The sequence below is a fragment of the Ochotona curzoniae genome, unplaced genomic scaffold (genome assembly GCF_017591425.1).
Source record: "Ochotona curzoniae isolate NIBS_2020 unplaced genomic scaffold, NIBS_Ocur_1.0 contig_2688, whole genome shotgun sequence".
NCBI classification, from domain to species: Eukaryota; Metazoa; Chordata; class Mammalia; order Lagomorpha; family Ochotonidae; genus Ochotona; species Ochotona curzoniae.
In genome coordinates, this window is record NW_024465553.1 from 23,510,790 (window position 1) to 23,533,137 (window position 22,348).

The 22,348-nt window shown below is 43.6% G+C and overlaps 1 protein-coding gene across 2 annotated transcripts in view; it reads right to left on the bottom strand.

The window, feature by feature from the left end:
* Window positions 1-21,858, bottom strand: part of FUT8 (fucosyltransferase 8) — a 131,726-nt gene extending 109,868 nt beyond the window's left edge. Inside the window, exons 1-2 of one of the 2 annotated variants that reach the window (XM_040975437.1) lie at window positions 21,570-21,858; window positions 3,227-3,350 (exon numbers count right to left, since the gene is read on the bottom strand). The gene's annotated coding sequence lies outside the window, so the exon portion shown is untranslated. Of the gene's footprint in view, window positions 1-3,226; window positions 3,414-21,569 lie in introns of those variants that run through there. The other variant, XM_040975438.1, reaches the window with a different exon arrangement.
* Window positions 21,859-22,348: the final 490 nt, after the last annotated feature.

The following is a 22,348-nucleotide window of genomic DNA, read 5'->3' on the forward strand; positions in this document are numbered from 1 at the left end:
AAAGCCCAATTCTGCAGAATACATACTTGGAACCAGAGAAAGCAGCAAGTTTCCACATATAGAGCAGTCAGTGGAGGGTAGTCCTCCACCGGAGGCAACCCCACAAAGCTGCTAAGCCTTCCAGCAGGGAAGCGCCGTTTTCACTGTCCAGAGAATCATTCAAGAGAACCACTAAAACTAGAAATGGGAAAACATTAGAACTGAAAGGGCAAGACAGAGGAAGTCATAAATTCATGTAACTCCAAGCTGTGGCAGGACCACTAGCTCACCAATAGACTGCGCACATGCAGACTCCAGCTAATGATGAAAGAAAAGGAATTAAAAGATAAAGTGTCTCCTAATACAGAGTTTGTACTATGGATATAATCAAATTAGTCACATGCTAATAAGCAAGCAGAAAACATTCCTGGACATACATGGAAAACAAAATACAGAGAATCTACTGTAAAATAAAGAGCGCTAGCTAAAATCAAAAGCAAAATCAAGAAAATGAGACAAAAAACAACAGACATTGACTTTGATAAGGATCCTTAAAGGACTATTACAAATATGATGAGTGAGTTTTAAAATATGCTGAGAACCAGAAATCAAAAAAGGGCCAAATGAAAAAGCTATAAAAGGAAAATATTCTACTTCTATTTCATTAACTAGTCTTCACTGGATGCAATTGGGAAAAGTAGGTGAACCTGAGAACAAATGGTTTAGAAACTTTCCATTTAGAAGAACAAAGTAAACTACTACTGGGAAAAAAGGAAATGGATAGGCCTCAAGGGCCCAGGGGAACCAAAACAAAAGGTCAAACATAATGCGTCCCAGAACGACAAGAAAGTGATTAAGTCTGAAAAAAATCTTTTAAGAAATAATGACTGGGGCCCGGCGCGGTGGCACAAGTGGTTAAGGTCCTCGCCTTGCACGCCCGGGATCCCATATGGGCGCCGGTTCTAATCCCGGCAGCCCCGCTTCCCATCCAGCTCCCTGCCTGTGGCCCGGGAAAGCAGTCGAGGACGGCCCAAAGCTTTGGGACCCTGCACCCGCGTGGGAGACCCGGAAGAGGCTCCTGGCTTCGGATTGGCATAGCATCAACCGTTGCGCTCACTTGGGGAGTGAAACATCGGATGGAACATCTTCCTCTCTGTCTCTCCTCTCTGTATATCTGCCTTTCCAATGAAAAAATAATAATAAAAATAAATCTTTAAAAAAAAAAAAAAAAAAAAAAAAAAAAAGAAGAAATAATGACTGGAAAATTCTTAAATCTAATAATGAACATTACAGATATGAGAATCTTTGCTAACCATAAAATTTCAAAAAAATAAAATAAAGAACCCCACCTAGATTCATCACTGTCAGAATAAAGTAAAATTTTTAAAAACCAGACACATGACATGTTACACACAAACCAAACCCACAGACTTCTCATAAGAAAATAAAGCGGCCAAAGATAATAATATACTATTAAAGTGGCCCTCAAAGTAAAAGAGAAAATAAAGATATTTCAGATAAAATAAAACCACAAGAACTTATGACCAGCAGGACTCCACTACAAGAACTAAACAAAGTTACATCATGCCAAAGGAAAATCCTATTATACCAAACCTTTAACCTTCATTAGGACAAGAAAAGCATCAAAATCAGGAAATATCTGTATAAATAAGTGTTCTTCTGGATTCCTTTAAAATGTGACAGCACGAAGTAAACACAAGTATTATATTTCCCTGTGGAATTTATAATACACACTTACATAAAACCTAGAATATGAAGCAAGGAATAAGTAAGGACTAAATGAGTCTTTACAAATCCTAAATTTCATGGGAAATGTTACAATACTAATCCTCAGTAGATTAAACACTACAGGATGCATAATCTCTAAGATCATTAAAAATGTCACCGAAGTAGTTAACTACCGAATAAGCATGTTAAAGCAATTTTGTGTAAGATTAAAGTGAACCAAAGAACAACGGTAAATGAGAAACGATGCAAAATACAGAAGGAACAAATTTTAAAAAGGTAAAACATAGGCCTAATTCCGATAATTACGTTATGCTAGTAGACTAAATCATTCCAAAGAAAAAGCAAAAGTTCTCAGAAAAACATATATGCAATATCAAACTGTGCAATTCACAAGAAACACTTTAATATAAACAAACACAGTGTAAGTAGTTTGGGAAGAAAGCTACATTAACACTAAAAAAAGACTTCAAGATAAAGAATATTTCATAGTGATAAGGGGTCAGCTCATCAGCAAGAAGTTATAACCATAAATGAATTTCCTATATGGAAAGTTAATCCAGCAATCATAGAGAAATACAAATTTCCATGAGATAAATGGAGAATTTAATAACTCTCCACCAATAACTGATAGAATGAGATCAAAAGATCCATTAAGACCCAGACTACATGAATGCCATTAACCAACTTAACCTTATATTTATAAAAGTCTCCAGTAAACAACTTCAGAATATATATTCAAGTGTTACATTCATTATAGCAGAACATATGATGAGTCATAAATAAATTTTATTAAATTTCAGAAGATTAAAATAATGCAGGAATAAATCACACACACAAAAAAATAATAGCACTGAAACAGAAATGAATTATTAGAAATGAAGAATACAATACAGCAAATCCAAACTACAATGGAAACTCTCAAAGAATGAGTGAAGCAGAAGGAACTTCAGAACTAGAAGACAGCCATGCAGACGTGCACAATCAGAAATATGGAAGAGGAATTGAGTAAAGCTAAGAAAACCATCCAACAATTAACTGACACCATCAAACGGTCAAACGGAATGGTCACAGGAATTCCACGAGGCTCAGAAAGAGAAGCTGGGGCCCGGCGCGGTGGCGCAAGTGGTTAAAGGTCCTCGCCTTGCACGCCCGGAATCCCATATGGGCGCCGGTTCTAATCCCGGCAGCCCCACTTCCCTTCCAGCTCCCTGCCTGTGGCCTGGGAAAGCAGTCGACGATGGCCCAAAGCTTTGGGACCCTGCACCCGCGTGGGAGACCCGGAAGAGGCTCCTGGCTTCGGATCGGCATAGCATCAGCCGTTGCGCTCACTTGGGGAGTGAATCATCGGACGGAAGATTTTCTTCTCTCTCTCTCCTCTCTGTATATCTGCCTTTCCAATAGAAAAATAATAAAAATAAATCTTTAAAAAAAAAAAAAAGAAAGAGAAGCTGGATTGAAAGATGTACTCAATGAAATAATGCATGAGATCTGCCCCTACTTGGAGAAAGGGGAAACCAAATGCAGGAGGGACACAGAACACGAACCAGACTGGGCCAGGAACAATCCTCATCAACGACACAGCACAATCAAGTTCTCTTTGGTTGAACATAAAGAAAAGACACCTAAAAATGCATGCAAGAGACATTAAATGACTTACAAAGGAACACCAACCAGACTCACAGGTGACTTCTCAGAGGAAAACTCTATATGGCAAAAGAGAATGGCCTCACATATTCCAGCAACTCAAACAAAAAACCTGTAAGACCAGACTAACATAGCCAGCAAAGCTTTCATTTGTATTTTTTTTAAGATTTATTTATTTTTATTGCAAACTCAGATATACAAAGAGGAGGAGAGGCAGAGAGGAAGACCTTTCGTCCACCAACTCACTCTCCAAGTGGCCACAACGGCCAGTGCTGAGCTGATCTGAAGCCAGGAGCCAGAGTTCCTTCCAAATCTCCCACATGGATGCAGAGCTTTAAGGCTCTGAGCCGTCCTCAACTGCCTTTCCAGGAAACAAACAGGGAGCTGGATGGGAAGCAGGCCTCTGGGACATGAACCAGAGCCCAGATGGGATCCTAGCACACGCAAGGCAAGGATTTTAGCCATTAGACTATTGCGTCAGGCTTATTTTCATTTGTATTTGAAAACAATCTAAAAACAAAAACTGCAAGATTTTACCTCTACCTGACCAGCTGTACAAATGCTGCTTTAAAATGTGTTACAGAAAGAAAATGACACCTATCAAATCCAAAGATAAAAGTGAAGAACATCTCAATAAAACTACACAAGAAACCAAGCAGTAAAACTCCAATGCAAAAATGACAAGACAAAATCACTATCTGTGGAGATGAACCCTGCACTCAAATGACTTAAATGCATGAGTGAAAAAACACAGATGGTGGACTAGATCAAACAGCAAGAAAGTTGGCTGGTGGGCCTTCCTTTCCTAACCTCACGCTACAAAGCGAATAGAATGAAACACTCTAGCTGCATTACCTGAGAGAGAGGAAAAGGAAAAAGAGAGAGAGATCTTTGATCCTACTATGTAGGCTATTGTTTTTCTCTGAATGTTTATGAAAGTTCACATGAGGCATAGAACTGTGAACCAGTGCACATTTGGCTTAAGTTGTGAAACTTTCTTACATACAGATGAATGACATTGATATAGCAAAACAGCATCATTATTACCAATATTTTCCTCTACACTTGAGACTTCAGTCACTTACAAGGTACAGAAGCTCAACCTAAATGCTTCCCTTTGCTTCTTCTCTATCGCCTTACGAACCTCTTCTTGCCTCCATATGGCATCTCTGACCTCCTCAACCTATCTTCTTTGCTAGCTTACAAATTTTTACTGTAATAAATATAGGTTAAAATGAAATCTATTATAGTTTTAAAAATCATAAAGTCTTTTAAATCTTGTACAATTGTCTGAGGCCTCAGATATTCTCATTTTTACTAGACAAAGCCAATGGTATCAGTCGATATTCATTCATGTAGCCTTCCACCTCAAATAAATGGCAAGGGCTAGCTTTGAGGCACAGCGTTTTAAGGGCTGCCCATGACGCCAGCATCTTACAATGAAGCCCCCATGTGAGTCGTGGTTCCTCTGTGTCTGATCGAACTTTCTGCTGATGGCCCTAGGAAAGCAGAGGAAGGCGGCCAAGTACGGGGGCTCCTGCTACTCACATGGGAGACCTAGCTGGAGTTCCATGCCCCTCACTTCAGCCCAGCCCACCCTGAGACACTACAAACATCTGGGGAGTAAATCAACAAATGAAGGGGTGTGTGTGTGTGTGTGTATGCACCTCTCAGCATCACTCTGCCATTCAAAAAAAATAAAACTTTCAAAAATAAATCAATAGATAGCATTTCTAAGACCCTAAGCATTAACTAATGTATTTCAGAAGCTTTATAACACAGGCACTTATAGAAAGGGTCATAGTGGCAGCCGTAAAAGATTCCAAGTACAGAAAATAGTATTGCTATGTACCCTCCCTATTAAATTCAAGATAAAAACAACACTAAAGAACTAATATGTTTTACTTTTCTTAGCGTTTCAATAATTGCTTTATATATAAAATGGTCATTTTTTTCAAATTCTTCCTCTGCTTTAATGATTCCCAAAACCTCTGAGTAACCCTAAAACAAGCAACAGACAGGACGCCACATGAAGAGGTCTACTCTGGATCAGGTATTCTATATGCATTACTTCTCATTGTTACAACGTGCACAAAAAGAGATATTATCATCCTGTTTTACTGATTTAAAAAATTGCTCCAAGAGGCTAGATAAGATGCCCAAGGTCACTCAAACAGCAAAAGGCAAAGCTGAAAATCTGCAATAGGCCTTTCTGTGCCTCAAGTCCGATCCATTAACCAGAATGCCTGGAATTTCTGCAGAATCCATTGTTGAACAACATATCACTTCGAAGAAACAATGAAAAATGCTTTGTAAATGGGTCATTTAATAACAGAGCACTCACATTTTCCATGGAACTGCATCACCAATAGTCCCAGAGAGTGACTATATAATTTTTACTATAGCTGGGACTCCGTAAAGTACAACTAGAGAAAGTAGTCACATGGATGGAACCCCCTGGAGTTGTGTGATGTAGCAATGACAACCCAAAAGCTTGTCAACACCCTCCAACCCCCTGCAAAATGGTCACACTCACTGGGGCTATGTCAGCCTGAAGCCAGAAGCCTAGAACTCCATCTGAATGTCCGGCATGGGTGACAGAGACCCAGGCATTTGGGTCATGAAATGGTGTCCACACAGAATGCTGACTGCAATGGCTTAACCTGCTGGTGCCGCAATACCACCCCCAACAATCATTTATTCAAAGCAGCAAAGCATTCTCGAAATATTTTAAAAATTATTTTAAAGCATGTGAAAATACACTAAAAGCATTAAGCATTAGGAAAATATAAACTACAACTGCAATGATATACTACCACACACAAATTAAAAGAGCTAATTTTTTTTTAAATTGATCATTGACAATGCAGAGTACGAGCAAGGATGTGGAAACACTGCTGTTGAGAATACAAAATGGTACAGTCAGTTTGGAAAAAGAGTTTGGCAGTTTTCTTACAAATTAAACATATGCTTACCATATGATCCAGCAACTCTACTTCTAGGTATTTATCCCAGTGATATGAAAACTTAAGATCACACAAAAAGCTATGCATCAGTGTCTACAGAAAGCCTTATTCATAATCTCTAAAAACTAAAAACAAGCCAATAGCTTTCCACCGATGAGTGGATAAACAAACTTTTGTGTATCCCTACTATAGGTTACTACTCAGCAATGAGAAAAAGAAATCTCAACACACAACAAGATAAATGAATCTTAAATGTATTTTCTCAGTAAGTCAGGGTGATCCAAAAGTCTACGTAACATTAGTTCCATTTCGATGACATTGTGGAATACCACAGCCACAGCTACGGGGAGCATATCAGAGCTGTCAACACACGACATGCCAACCACAGACGCATCATACGAGCTCTGAGTCTAAATTCTAGGGTTGGAATTGATCTGACCATTTGCCAAAGCTATATATCACAAAGTATTAACTGTTCTGAACATAAATTTTAAAATAAAAAGTCATGTGAAAAAAAGAAAAATAATAAAGAAAACATGTTAAATGGGGCGGGCACTAGAGGTGGAAAAATAAAAAAAGAGGTTTGAACAAGACAATGGCCTCTCCTCGAAAATTCAAGATAATACAGCTGCCTCCACTGAGCTGCGGCGATCTGATGCAAGGTGATTAACACAAGGTTTACCACTCAGTAAACTCAGAACTGACACTAGTTCCCTGCCCCTTCCCTGCTTCACTCCTCCACTTATGCATGCGTCTTCCATTCTCCATCACTCTTGTTCCTTCTTCTCTTGTCTCCATCACTGTATTGCCTAGATTGATCTGGCTACTTCCCATTCCTTTCCCCCTTATCCCCCTTATCCACTCCTTACCCTTAGTTAACAGTATCTCTATTTCTGTGGTTTTGACAGTAATGGCATGACTATTTCCCACATGATTAGCTCACGGATAGAAGTCTTCTTCCAGAAACTAAATTTTCTGCCATCTGAGGCCTCAGCTCTCTGCCATGAAAGATGCTGTCTTATATAAGGAGAAAACACAGCACAGAAAAAAATAAAGACAGGAAACTGGTAGTATTAGAAGACATCTCTAAGTTCCTGCATCTAGTTGTTCCTGAAACACTCTACCACTATCTTTCCTACTCACGTAGTCCAGAAATAATACCTTGTGTAGAAGCCATTTTGGAATTACTGTTTTTATTTTTTTTTTCAAGATTTATTTTACTTATTTGAAAGTCAGAGAAAGAGTCAGAGTTAAAGGCACAAACAGATCTTGCATGTCTGGTTCACTCCCCGAACAGCTGCGATGGCCAGGGCTGGGCTAGGCCAAAGCCAAAAGCCAGCAGCTTCTTCCAGGTCTCCCACATGGTCACAGGGGTCCAAACACTTGGGCCATCCTCCACTGCCTTCCCAGACACGCAGACAGCTGGAACAGAAGTGGAGCAGTCAAGACTTACCACTGCTGGCACTGAATTGCTGTTTTTAATGCTTCCCATTTAAAATACACAAAACATTTTATTTTTTTAAGAAAATAATAGTAAGTTGTTTCTTCACTTGCTGAGGCCTTCAGTTAGCTAATGTTCAGTGTTGGCAATCAATATAAAGTTATCACTCAATTCTACTGAAGGACAAACATACATGTGTGAAGAGGTAGAAATAAAATGCCACAAATAAAAAGAGTCAAAAAAAAATTCTATTGCAGGTTGATATTTCAAGTAGTCAGGAATCATGAAATTAGCTTTCAATGAAAATTATAATAAGGCTTTAAATCTCCAATGTAAGTAATGTTGACATTTCAGCTACTTGCATTTTACCATTCAGCTTACTCAACAGCTAACAAACACATGTTACTTTTCTCACTGTCTTCACATGTTTCCTGACTGGTTTTAATTGACCACTGAAGAAAGGCTTATGCCAACAGGAAAAACACACATATACAATAAGATAAAAGCAAAGTCTCATGAGTTAACAATCTACACTCTCTTTTTTCTAACTGCTCTGCTTAATTCATTTTATTTGAAAGGCAGAGAGACAAACAGGTAAAGGCAAAGAGACCTTTCATTTGCTGGTTCACTTCCCAAATGCATGTAATAACCAGGGTTAGGCTGGGCCAACACCAGGAGCCAAGAACTCCATCCAGATTTCCCAGGTGAGCAGCAGGGTCCAAGGCATCTGAACTGTTATGAGCTGCCTCCCAGGATGTGCATTAGCAAGAAGCTAAAACACAAAAAGTGGAGGAGCTGGGACTGGAATCAGGCACTTTAATATGGTATATGAGCATCCGCCAAACACCTAGCCCAAACATTTCCAATAAACGTTTTTTCAGTATATCTACCAGGAAAGCTCCTAATTTACACTTCAGTGTTAAGCTCAAAAATCATATTCTTTCAATACAACCATCCCCACTAAGCACACCATAACAGAACTTCCAATTCCTCCCCCTCTCCAATAATAACAATAATCAAACTATAATTATTCACTTACATGCTACTGACAGTGAGAGCCAGAATGTCCTAATGCAGAAGGGAAAGAGGAAAGGCAAGAGAGAGCAAGGAAAGGAAAAGAAAGGGGGAGAGAGAGGGAATCGGCAGGGGAAGGGGAGAGGCAGAGACAACAGGTTAAGCTTGGGTGCATACTGAAGTGACAGCTCAGGACCTGGCTGCTCCACCTGCACCCCAGCTCCCTGCTAGTGCATCCTGTTCTCATGCTGTGGGACCCTGCCACCCACAGGAGACCTGGATAGAGTTCTGGGCTCCTGGCTTTGGCCTGCCCCAGGTTTGCTTGCTGAGGCACGTGGGGGATGCCTCTCACACAGATTCTCTCTAAACCACTCACTCACTCTGTGAGCCTGTCTGCCTTTCAAATAAATGTATAACCCAAAACAAAAGCAAGAAAATAAGATGAAATAGAAATACTGCAGCATCAGAATATACAGCTTGACAACTAAATGGATCAGACCAGACATCAAAGATGAATCAGAATTCAAGTTTGAGAAATGGGAGGAAAAACCCAGTAAAGGGAGGGAAATACAGAAAGAGTGTTTCTTTAAGAGAAAATTCGAATTTGAGTTTGTTGAGCCTTGGTGGCATGACAATCTGGTGGCAATCCAACTCAAAACAGCTCAGGAACTTAAAGCACAAAATTTTTAAAAAGAGGCTGCTCACCGAAGCCAGAGTTACAGGTAACAATCCAAGCAAAAGAATCTCCAGACCAAAAATGTATAAGGCAAATACCAGTGGGCCTAAGGCTGAAGGGATAAAGAGGTATGCCCAAGAAGAAGTTTAATCACTTACCTTGACTCTTCCAGACAGTTTGAATTTTATTCACTGCTGAATCATCTATTAGACTGTAACTTGTTTGGGCTGCCATGACAAAACACCCTGGGCTACGTAATTTACAACATTATAAATTAACTGCTCATGGTTCTGGAAGCTAGACAATCCAAGACCAAGACTCCAGTCGATTCAGGCTCTGGTCAGGGCTCACGCCACTTCTTGAACAGTAGATCCTACTCAGGAGGGCTCTGCCCTAGGTTCTCTCAAGGCTCTTACCTCTTGAAAACATCAAGGTACAGCTTATGTTAAAAATAAAAATGTTAGGGCACGGCACAATGGCTCAGTGGCTAAATCCTCACCTCGCATGTGCCAGGATCCCATATAGGCACCGATTCATGTCTCGGTTGGTCAGATATATACATAGAGGAGGAGAGACAGAGAGAAAGATCTTCCATCCAGTGGTTCACTCCCCAAGTGACCGCAACGGCCAGTGCTGTGCCACTCCAAAGCCAGGAGCCAGGAGCTCTTCCAGGTTTCCCACATGGGTGCTGGGTCCCAAGGCTTTGGGTTGTCCTCCACTGCTTTCCCGGGTCATAAACAGGGAACTGGATGGGAAGCGGGGCTGCCAGGATTAGAACCGACACTCATATGGGATATCCTGTCATGTTCAAGGCAAGGACTTTAGCAACTTTAGCCACTAGGCCATTGCGCCAGGCCCCCTCTATATGTTTTATTCATTTGTATGAAAGACAGAGGGATGGCATTTTAGTATAGCAAGTTAAGTTTCCACACAAAATCCCAAAATCCAGCATGAGCGCTGGTTCGAGTCCCAGTTGCTCCACTTCCCATCCAATTCCCTGCTAATGCACCTGGGAAAGCAGGGAAAGATGGTCCACATAGAAAACCCAAAAAGAAGTTCTAGGCATCACACACCTTGCCCCGGCTATTGCAGCCATTTGAGTGAAACAGTGGATGGAAGATGTTCTCTCTCTGTGCAATTTTGCCTTTCAAATAAGTAAGTAAGTAAGTAACTCTTTGAGAGAGACAGAGGTCACCCATCCACCAGTGTACCCCTAAATGCTCACAACAGCCAGGACTGGGCCAGGCCAAAGGCAGACACGCATTCTGAATCTCCCATATCAGTGGCAGAGAACCTCCCACCCGAGTCACCATCTGCTGCCTCCCAGGTTGAACTGAGCAGGAAGAGCAACCACAATAGGGAGGGGAGCTGGAGCTCAAACACACCCTTCCATCAGACACAGGAGATCGGTGTGGCATCTGGACCACAAAGGACAAACCTGTCCTAGCTCCCATGGACTTCAAGTTACTTGTAATGCTTAACACAATGAGAAGCCTGTGTAAATATTTGCTATAATATATCATTTAGTGAATAATGAGGGGGAAAACATCTGTATATTTTCAAAACAGACATGATCCATTTTCAAATATTTTAAATCCATGTTTAGATGAATCCATAAGGAGAGGGCCAAGATAGTGAAAGGCACCTGAAAGCCACAGGTGTAAGAAAATCTATTCTATCTATTCTATTTCCTGAACATAGAAAGCCACATTCCCATATGAAAATGCACTCTCTACACTAAAGAGAATATTCTTACAAAGGACAAGAACATGACAGAGAGAATTTTTTAATTGATTTTTTTATTTTTTATTAGAAAGGCAGATTTACACAGAAAGAAAAACAGAGGAGGAGAAATTTCCACCTGCTGGTTCACTCCCCAGATGGCTACAATGACCAGAGGTGGGCTGAGCTAAACCCAGAAATCAGGAACTTCTTCCGGGTCTCCCACATGGGTGCAGGGCCCCTAGGACTTGGGCCATCCTCTTCTACTTTCCCAAGCTACAGGAAGGGAACAGGATTAGAAGTGGAAAGCTTGGACACAAATCGGTGCCCATATGGGATCACGGCACTAGCAGGTGGAGAATTAGCTAGTTGAGCCACAGCATCAGCCCCGAGGATCAAGAGAGTTCTATACAGACTTTGTTAAAATGACTCTTTCATGCCTCATTTAAGTCTCATGTTATTTAATCACTTTTTCACAACTTACTATTCTTTAATTTGATGTGCTAAGTGTTCAACTCTACCTGTGTCTTTAGGCCTTCATTTCCTTGAGGAATTATATTCCACATAAAATACTGTATTAAATAAATCTCTAGGTTTTCTTCCTGTTGATTTCACAATCAGGAGGGGGAAAAAAATCTAAAAAGGTGAAAGTAAAATTTTACCTCCCCTACAATGTCATTTGCAATAACATGAATGAATCTGGAGGATACTCTAAGTCAAATAGATTAGGCACACACACACAAAAAAAAATTCACAAAAAGTTGAAATCACAGAAGAAAACAATAGACTAGGCGTTACCAGGAGCTAGGAGGTACATGAAATAGCGAGATGTTGGTCACAGGGTCCAAAATTTCAGTTATGTAACATGAATAAACTCTAGAAATCTAATGTGCAATAGTCAATAATACCACATTGTACAAGTAAAATTACTAAGACAGGGCTCCTGATTGTCCTTAACACACAAAGAAGCACAAGAAGTTGAAATCAACAGAATTCTGCAAAACATTGTTTAATGACTCAGGACTCGTTAAAGTCTCCCCATATTAGTTGATAAGGTAACCAACATTAGCTTGACTATGGCAATCATTTCACAACATATATATGTACCAATATATAAAGTATACCTTAATAAATACAACTTTTCTGGCAGTAAATAAAATCATCTCAATAAAACTAGTAAGAGGAGAACATGTTATCCAAAAAAACTATTTTAACTCTAGGTTCATTTGTTAGATTGGCTGATATATTTTAAAGGCAGTGACAAGAGAATGAGGTATCTTCCACCCGATTCCACAACCAACAAGGGTGAGCCAGGGTGACACAGCCCAAGGCAGGGGCAAGGAACTCCATCCTGGTCTCCCTGGTGGAGAGCAGGGGCCCAAGAAATCGGGCTATCTTCTGCTGCCTTCCCAGGCCCATTGGCAGTGAGCTGTATATAAGGCAGAGCAGCAGGAGGCTCAAGCTGGCACTCTGATGCAAAAAAGCCCTCAACTGGCAGCTTAACCCACTGTGCCACAATCTCAATCCTAGGTTTAAGTTCTTCAAACACTCAGGAAACTATCAAAAAGTGCATCAGCCCCAGCGGTAGACAACTGCCTGGGTTGTCTTGTACCTAAACAAGTGTTAACACAGCTAGGAGAAAAGCAGCCAATAACTGGCAGGCATTCTGGGCATGATTAATACCAAATCTGTGTTAACTATACCATGTGCCAGCACAGCTGCCTATTCTGTTCTGCTTTTCTAAGATATGTGGGGAAGGTGGGAAATGCTGGCCCAGGACACACCTCCCCGGCCGCCGGCAGGCAGCTGTAGGTTACTCCGGAACAGAGAGATCTGGGGACAAGCTGGAGTGGTGTGGCTGAGAGCATGTCTGACGAGGGTGCGGGGAGGGCTTCTGGGGCTTCCATGAACTGAGCCGCTGCACTCAGGGGAGCTGAGACAGAGTGTTTTGGCGGGAGGGAGGGAACTGAAGGACAGGTGTGGGTCAGGCCAAGGCACCCGCCCATGCAGGAGACCTGGGCTGGGCTAAGGAGCATCACCCACCATCCACTGGCACACACAAAAGCTGGGGCTTCAAGCATGCCTGGCGGGACTAGGCAGCAGTACTTGCCCACGAGTGTTGGAAAAGGGAGTGGGCCATGTCAGGCTGGGCTGCAGCACCCACCAGAACACGAGAAAACCATATCTGGGGACATACTCTGCAGGGGATTTGTGAGCTTGCCTCTATGGGACTGCAGCACCTGCTGGTTTGCAGCTGGGAATGGTGACGCGCCAAGCCAGGCTGGACTACAGAAACTCACCTAACAGGAATCCACCTGACACTTGCAGGGGCCAGAGTTGTGAGCAGGTCAGACTGAACCAGGCTACAGCACCTGCCAGCACAAAGGCTAGGACCGAGGGCAGACCACGCCAAATAGGATCACAGCATCCATCGGCGCATGTGAAACCCTGGGCCTGGTGGGGGACTTGGGGAACTCCTCTGCCAGGCTGCAGCTCCTGCCGGGAAGGACAGTAGCCGGAGCTGGAGGTGGGCAGGGCCAGGCCAGGCAAGGCTCCAGCATGGCTGGCACACAGGAAAGCCAGGACAGGGTGTGGGCCTCACTCGGCTGGACTGCAATACCTGCCAGCAAGAGCTCTGACTGCAGATGGCCATGCCAGGCTGGGTGGAAGCACCCATCAGCGCGTACACACACACATACACATCCAGGTTTGGGAATGGGCTTGGTAGAACTCTGGGCGTATGGGAGGGCTGGGTTCTAATCCTTACAGTTCCACTCAACTTTCTAAAAGACAAAGAAAACTCTAAAACACATAAAAAAAGAAAATTAAATGTTTACCCTGGCTTAGTTCTAATTTTAATGTAGTTTGTCTCAAAACTACAAACTTCTGAAAGTAGATAACTGATTAAGTAGCTATTCAAAAAACTCAAGACATAAAACCTGTAACACAATCTTTACTAAATATGTTTATCTGTCCTCCAGTTGGAAGCACAATTCCACATGTTAGGCAAATTGAATCAGTCAGATCCCATATGATTAGGACTTTAGCAAACACGCTGCTTCCTGTGAGCGTTTCACAATAACTCGCCTTCGCATGCTAACAGCACTCCCTTGAGTGGAGAATGCTGTTACTCATTCTAGTTTAAGAGCTGGTTCTTCTCAATACACATATTTTAACACTTATTATTGCAAAGAGGCCCACAAAAAAAGATTTTTAAAATTCACCTTGAAAAAAAGAAAAATCCTGGGGCTGACACTGTGATGTAGCAGCTAAAGCCACCATTACCCACTTCTTATCAAGATCCCTGTTGCTAAAGCACCTGGAAAAGCAGCAGAGGAAGGTTCAAGTGCTTGAGCCCCTACACCCACGTGGGAGACACGAAGAAGTTCCTGGTTCCTGGCTTTAGAATACCTCATCCCTGTAACATTGCAGCTATCTGGGGAATGAATCAGCAAATGGAATATTCATTCTCATTCTCTCTCTCTCTCTCTCTCTCTCTCTCTCTCTCTCTATTTCTCTCTCTGACTCTGCCTTTCAAATAAATAAATAAATCTGAAAAAAAAATTTCCTGGGACCAGCATTATGATTAGTAAACTCACCACCTGAGATGCTGGCATCCCATATGGGTGCCAGTTCATGTTCTACTGCTGCACTTTTGATCTAACAATATATAGTTAAAAGCAACAGAAGATGGCCCAAGTGCCTGGATCCCTGCACCCACATGGGAGACCTGCAAGAAGCTCCTGGCCCCGATCAAGCGCAGTCTTGGCCATTGCAGCCAACTGAGGAGTGAAAAAAACAGATGGAAGCTTTCTCTCTTTCAAATAAATAAATTAAATCTTTAAAAAAAAATCAATCCTCCATGCTAAAAAAAAATATCTATAAATAAGACAGGAATAAAACAGGACATATGAGAATGTAATCCAGGAAACTAGAAGAGAGAATTCTACTAAACATCAAATAAAACAATAATGTGACTAACACAAAACCCTTAACAATGAACCAACTCCCAAAGGTCTTTAAGACTGATTTATTTATTGAAAGTCAGAGTGAGAGAGAGATCTTCCATCCCCTCATTCACTCCCTGAATGGTACTGACAGTGTGGGTGGGTCAGGCTGCAGCTAGGAGCCAGGAATTCCACCTGGGTCTCCAAGGTGAGTAGCAAGGCCTTCCCGGGCAGGTCAACAGGAAGCTGGATCGCAAGCAGAGCAGCAGAGCTTGAACCAGCACTCCAATATGAAAAGCCAGCATCACAAGCAACAGTTTAACCAGCTGTGACACAACCCAGTCCCTCCCATATCCCTTTTTTATATGGGATTATAAAATCATTTTTGAGAAACAGTATTAAGCATCCAGCATTGTGGCACTGCAGGTAAACTCAACACCTGTGACATCAACAACCCCACACAGGTGCTGGTTTGAATCCTGGCTACTCCACTTTCGACCCAATTCCCTGCCAGTGCAGGAAAAGCAGCAGCAGATGGCCCACATGTTTGGCACCTGCCACCCACATCAAAGATCCAGATGAAACTACTGGCTCCTAGCTTCAACCATACCCAGAAATGACGTTGGCAGACATTTGGGGAGTGCACTAACAGATGGAAAAAGTATTTGTCTCTCCCCCTCTCTCTGCAACTCTTTTAAAATTAAAAAAAAAAAAAAACAACCTTACACAACTAGGCTTCTACCCACTGCCTCAAAAGAAAATAAAAATCATAACATGCCCGTTGTAAAACAAAAAAAGACACACATTATCCTATAAATGCTAAGGAAGGAAACACACCGTATAGGTCAATTCTTACATTTCTTATCACCGTTGTGGGAGGATGACAAGTAGAACAAGGCGGAGGGAGAGAAAGAAACGAAGAAATCTCCCTTATGTACGAAGAAGGCAGGCTCAACCAGGACCTCATCGCTCATCTCCCTCACTTCAGCGATTGCTCCAAAATCCCAGACAAGAGAGATAATACAGAAGCTTCTAATTATAAATTTCAACTTAAGCACCAATCAAGATATTATTATCACAGTTAAAAGTTGTAAAAGTAATTGTTTAAAATAACACGGAATGTTGATTTTAAGTCATTTAAACAATACTGGTATACTTTCACAGCTTAATGGTTCATAAATAACACTTATTCTCTATACACATTTTATTCTGGATCTGTTCTAACTATTAACAGAACATGTTAACTCATTTAAAGGATATTTCCTGATTTATATAATAATAATAACAAAGCTATCATGAAAAGATTTTTTTTGAAAAGTTGTAGATGAGTAAGAATTAGGCTTTGGCAAATAAAGTCTTTACAAAAAAAAATTAAATCAATTAACCCATAGCTCTGTTTCCTTTTAAAAGTCTAAGAAAATCCTTATATTCACAAGTATGGGTTAATCCCTTAGGTCCTTATGCTCCTCTGCCATTAAAAGGAAAATGCATACCATACATAAGGCTTGTAGAGTTACATATTAAGAATATTATAGAAATTAATGGGCCTTGCGTGGTAGCTAGGTACCTTGAATGCACAAGGATCTCATATGGCCATTGGTTCGTGTCCAGGAGACCCCACTTCTCTTCCAGCTCCCTGCTTGAGGCCTGGGAAAGCAGTCAAGGATAGCCCAAAGCCTTGGGACCCTGCACCCACATGGGAGACCTGGAAGAAGCTCCTGGCTTCAGATCCGCTCAGCTCTGGCCTCTGTGGCCACCTGGGCAGTGAACAAGTAGATGCAAAATCTCTCTGTCTGTCTCTCCTCCTCTCTGTATTCCCACCTCTAATAAAAATAAACAAATCTTCTTTTTTTAAAAGATTTATTTTATTTATTGGAAAGGCGGATATACAGAGAGGAGGAGAGACAGAGAGGAAGATCTTCCGTCCGATGATTCACTACCCAAGTGAGCACAACGGCCAATGCTATGCTGATCCAAAGCCAGGAGCCTCTTCCAGGTCTTCCACGCGGGTGCAGAGTCCCAAAGCTTTGGGCCGTCCTCGACTGCTTTCCTGGGCCACAGGCAGGGAGCTGGATGGAAAGTGGAGCTGCCGGGATTAGAACTGGTGCCCATATGGGATCCCGGGCGTGCAAGGCAAGGACCTTAACCACTGCGCCATCGCACCGGGCCCAAAAATAAACAAATCTTCAAAAAACAAAAAATCAAAATTGATATAAAGTCATTTATTTAGGGAAGAAAAACTTTTACCAAGTAAATGTTGGGGGTTTTTTTCTTTTTTTCATTTTTACATTTTATTATTATTATTATCATTTTATGATACAGTTCCATAGGCTCCAGGCATTTCCCTTATCTCCTCCCCAATTCCCTCCCCCCTACCTAGTTCCTCTATATCATTACTAAAATATAGTTCTTCATACACAATCATATGTCCATCATTGCGGGCATGGACAATGGCAGAGAGTCCAGCATCCTATTGTCAAGATATAGTGAACAGTTCCATTGTAAGTCCATCTTTGTCTGGAAGTAGAAATGCATACTACATTGTATTCTCACATCTGGATAGGTTTCTAATTATCCCAAAGAAAACTGGGATGGTGGAGAGTCATCTGAAGAGAGGAGATGCAAACGGAAAGGAAACCAAGACTTGACACAAATCAATTAAAATACCTTCAATGCATATGCATGACTGGGGACTACACACAATGCGTAATTGAAGAATCAGTTTTGTCTTTTACTTTAAATATGTGTGTCTTGTAACCAACTACAACTTAAACACTAAACTCTATGGCACAAAAACACAAACCCGAGAATCAGAGAGAATCCTGTAGCAGTCCTCTAAATGTTTCTCTCCTGATAATTAACAGAAGACAGCAAGCTGACACCTCATCCAAATAGGACTAATGGCGCTGACATGGGTTTAAAAGTGCTGCAACAGAGGTCCACTCAATGTCTTGGCAGGTTCATCCGCTGCCTGCTGGTGCTGGCATCCCACATGGGTGCCAGTTCTACCATGGCCATTCCACTTCCAATCCAGCTCCCTGATGATGATCTGGGAAAGACACAAAGAACTGCTCCAGGCCCGGGCCCCTGCACCCACGTGGGAGACTGGGAAGAAGCTCCTGGCTCTTGGTTTTGGATCAATTCTGTTGCAGCCGTTGTGGCCATCTGAGGAGTGAACTAAAGGATAGAGGACCTCTCTCTCTCTCTGCAAATCTGCCTTTCAAATAAATTGTTTTAAATGCTATAATAGTAATTCATTAGCTTCCGAGCTGTTTGGAATACCTGCTATGTTTTGTTTTTCAGCTAAAGAAACTTAGCATCTAATTTTTGTCTCTTCTAATTAAAGGAAATGAAACATTTTTTTCTACATTTACAAATGTGAAATAATATGAAATGGGTGCATCCCCAATTTAACTGAACCAAGGCACTTACCAAATGCAGTTTATAATAAATCAAAAATATGAATTAAAGAAATGCGAGAATTTTTTATTTTATCATATTTGAAATTCTATTCACGAAATGAAGTGTTATAAAGAAGAACTGAATCACTATCCTCTGAAAGCAGAATAGTCTAATGATTTCCATACATACATTATTGTCAATTTCTAGGCTTGGATATAAAGAATGTGTAAGGGATGGACATCTGCTGGGCAATTAAATCCCCACTGAGACATGGACGGTTCCTCCAGAAGGCCTTTCCCCAGCCAGCTTCCTGCCCATGAGCACCTCGAGGAGAGCAGGTGACAGATCCGTGCTCGGCTGTCGCTAGGGGCCACCCAGATGGAGTCATGGGCTCCTCACTGCATCCTGCCCCAGCTCCGCCTATCGCTGCCATCTGGGGAGAAAACCACGGAATGGAAGATCTCCATTTCTGCCGTTAAAATAAAATCAAAACATATTTAAAATTTTTTTCATAAAGAAATATACAGAAAAGTTCAGAGACAAAGTCACATTCCTGATTGGTGATAGTTTAGAAATCTAAATAAAGTGCCACCAACCACAAAATAGCTGCTTTCTATTCAAAGACACTTAAGATGAGCTGGACTCTGCATTCGATTGCAGGAGCAGCAGTGAAGGAGTGACCTTGGCACACTGCTACTCCAGATGTCTCAAGTGTATTTCTTCACTGAAAGTGCCTCTACTTTTTGACAAATATTCACCTTACTACACTCTAACGACACAAGACTCTACTTGAAGCTTTTTCTGAAATTTCAGGACTACAGATATTATTCATAAGAAAGCTTAACAGCATGCAATATGCAATGTGTCAAGAACACACACCTTCCTTCCTCATGCAGTCCACAGGAAGGCTAAGATACCACTACTTCACAGGGTTCGGAGATGCATTTTCAGAGATTTTAAATTAGAAAATTCAAGAAAGTGTCAGCATTTCCCTTCCATCATTTCAATGAAAAGATCTTTAAGCAAATTTGTAGCACAGTAATATGTGCTCTGCAGATATATGCACAGATATACGCATCCGTCAATTCCCCTACCCTTAATTTAACACTTGTATTTTTTTCATTAAAATCTGGTTTCAGGTTTTTAAAAGTTCAAGCACTGATTAAGCTATACTTGGCTTTGGCACTAGCTCCCCCTCCAGACCAACCTACTAATATAACTGCATTTTAGAAAAATAACTAAGGAACACGAGTTTTCCAACCCACTAGTTTTAACTCACTACTTTTAAGGACACTTTAATTCCTTAAAAATAACACTACACAATATAATCAAAAAGATGTTTTTTCAACCCCATCCATCTTAAGTAGAACGGTCCTCTTAGGAACAACCTGAACTTTCCAAATTCAAGAATATCTTTAAAATACAAACGACAGAGCCATATTTTGCGGAGATAATTTTGAACCACTACTTTAGTGAATTGCAAACTAACCTCATGCTATGTCACCACCTGATCAAACATACACTTAGGCATCTGTTTCTGCAACCCATGCAGGCTTGATACCAGCCCTTCAGCTCTTCAAGCAGAATTCTCAATTCCTCAAACAGGGAAAGCACGATCCACGCCTTCACACCACCCCAGGAAGGTTCCTCCTGGCCTCTCCAGCTCCCCACCTTTTCACACACTAAGCCTGGCAAGGCGCAATTTCCAACACCTGACTTTCCACTTTCTCCTTACTGCTGCAGTATTTATAAATCAAGTAATCATGACTTTACGTAGACATGCCTCACATTTCACAAGTACATTAACGTAGAGGGCCTTACTATCTGCCATAAGGCTTTAGGTTGTTAAAGCTATCTCAAAGCAGGAAGACTACAAGCTACTGCACTATTTCAGCACAGTTCTCTAATACTTCAGTTATTTCTCTCCTAAAATGCTTTCTATACGACGCACCCTTTTAAAGAATGCTTCACAAACCATAAAAATCTAAACTTAATGAAGACAATGAATATGCAGAAAGCCCCTAGAATAACAATGAGATGGGGGGAAAAAAAGAACCCTGCCAACAGTTTATACAGAGCCAAGCCCAAGTTCAGCCAGTGAGTTTGGTAAGCGTAACTTTAAAAATCATACAGAACTTGTTTTGCACTGGTTGCCCGAAAACCTCGAGGTTGGGGTTACCCGCTGTAGAAGGTGGCTTTCCCCGGGTCACCTTCCTGACTTCAGTAAAGTACAATTCAAACACACGGAGGGGAACACACCTCCACCTGCCTCGACCCAAGGCCTCACGCTGAAGGACAAAACCTAAGAGCTCGTCGGGGACCCCTCCTAACCATAACACGGCCCTTCACTCACACGTCGTGCACCCGAAGCTCGCGAGCCCCACGGTGGGAGGGCAGGTGCTGCAGCCCACGACAAGCCTCGGAGAACTCATCCACAAGGGCTCCTTTAACCTTCCCAAGTTTAGAACCTCAGGAGGAGACAGCTCCTCATTTGCACATCAAAAGGGGGTCCCGAGGCTGCTCCGACCCCCCGCTGGGAGCCGACCTCGGGGGGGGGGGGGGCGAGTCCACTCCCGGATTGCTCGCCTCAGAAAACCCTCGACGCGGCGACACCCTCCTCCCCGCCAGCCGAGACTACAGGGACGGAGCTGCGGGCGGCAGGGAAGGTAGGTGCAGAGGGCTGCTGCTCGGGGACAGCTCCCACCCGCGCCTCCATCCCTTCTTCCCTCCTCGCCTTCCCCCCCCCGGGCGAGGATGCCACGGCCGAGGGCAAACGGGCGCGCCGCTCCGAGTCCCGGCTGGGGTGGCGGGCGCCCCTCACCCCCGAACCCGCGCCCCCCACCCCAGCCGGGAGCTGCCTCCCCACTTTTTCTGGATGAGTAGCAGCAGTTCCAGCAACAGGCCCGGGGGTCGCCCCGTGCCAGGAGCGGCGACCAGCCCCGGAGCCCGCTCAGATCCCGCGCTCGGCCATTCCGAGCCCCCCACCGAGGCGCGCGGGGCCCGGCTGCGCCGAACGCCGCCCCGCTTACCCGAGGCGGGAGCTGAGGCGGTCTCCGCCGTCGCCAGTCGCCACCACCCCGGGCGTCCGCCGCAGCCGCCCCGGGCCGGAGGACGGGGGTGGGGTGGGGTGGGAGGGGCGGCTGCGTGGAGGATGCTACTCCCGACCGAAAGGGGAGAGAGCTAGAAACGGAAACAGGAACCGCCGCGCCGCCGTTTAACGGAGCCTTGGGCGCCACTGACTGAGGGAGAGGAGCGCGAGGCGGCGCGAGCCGGGCAGTCGCTGACAGCGCGAGACCGAGCGCGAGCCGGGTCCAGGGCGCGCGACCCCGAGCCGCGCCGGCCCCATTCCGTGAGGAGACGGAGCGACGGGGCAGGCCGGCCGGCTCGGGGGACGGGGGGCCTAGAGGCTCGGGGAGCCCCCGGCGACTCGGGGTCAGCCGGAGATAACGCGCGCACGCGCCACGGCGGCTCTGACAGGCCGGGGGGAAGCTTCGGCCGGAGAGCGAGCGTGCGCGCGCGTGCGCGCACACGCACCAACGGGGGCGCGCGCCCCTCGGCGTCCCAGGCTTCTGGGAGAGGGCGCGCATGCGCCGGCCGCAGACCGCGACCCTGGCATGTGCCAGGGTTTCTCCCCGCCCCCTTCCTCGCCGCGCCGGTGGACAGCTTAGCCGCAGCATCCACAGCCAGGCAGGGCGGCGCGGCCCACCGGGGCACGGCAGGCTTCCAGACGGGCCGGCGGGCTGCGCGCGGCGCCGGCTCGCACATACAGACGGGCGTAGGCCGCCCTCTACCGCCTCCAGGCCGGCCG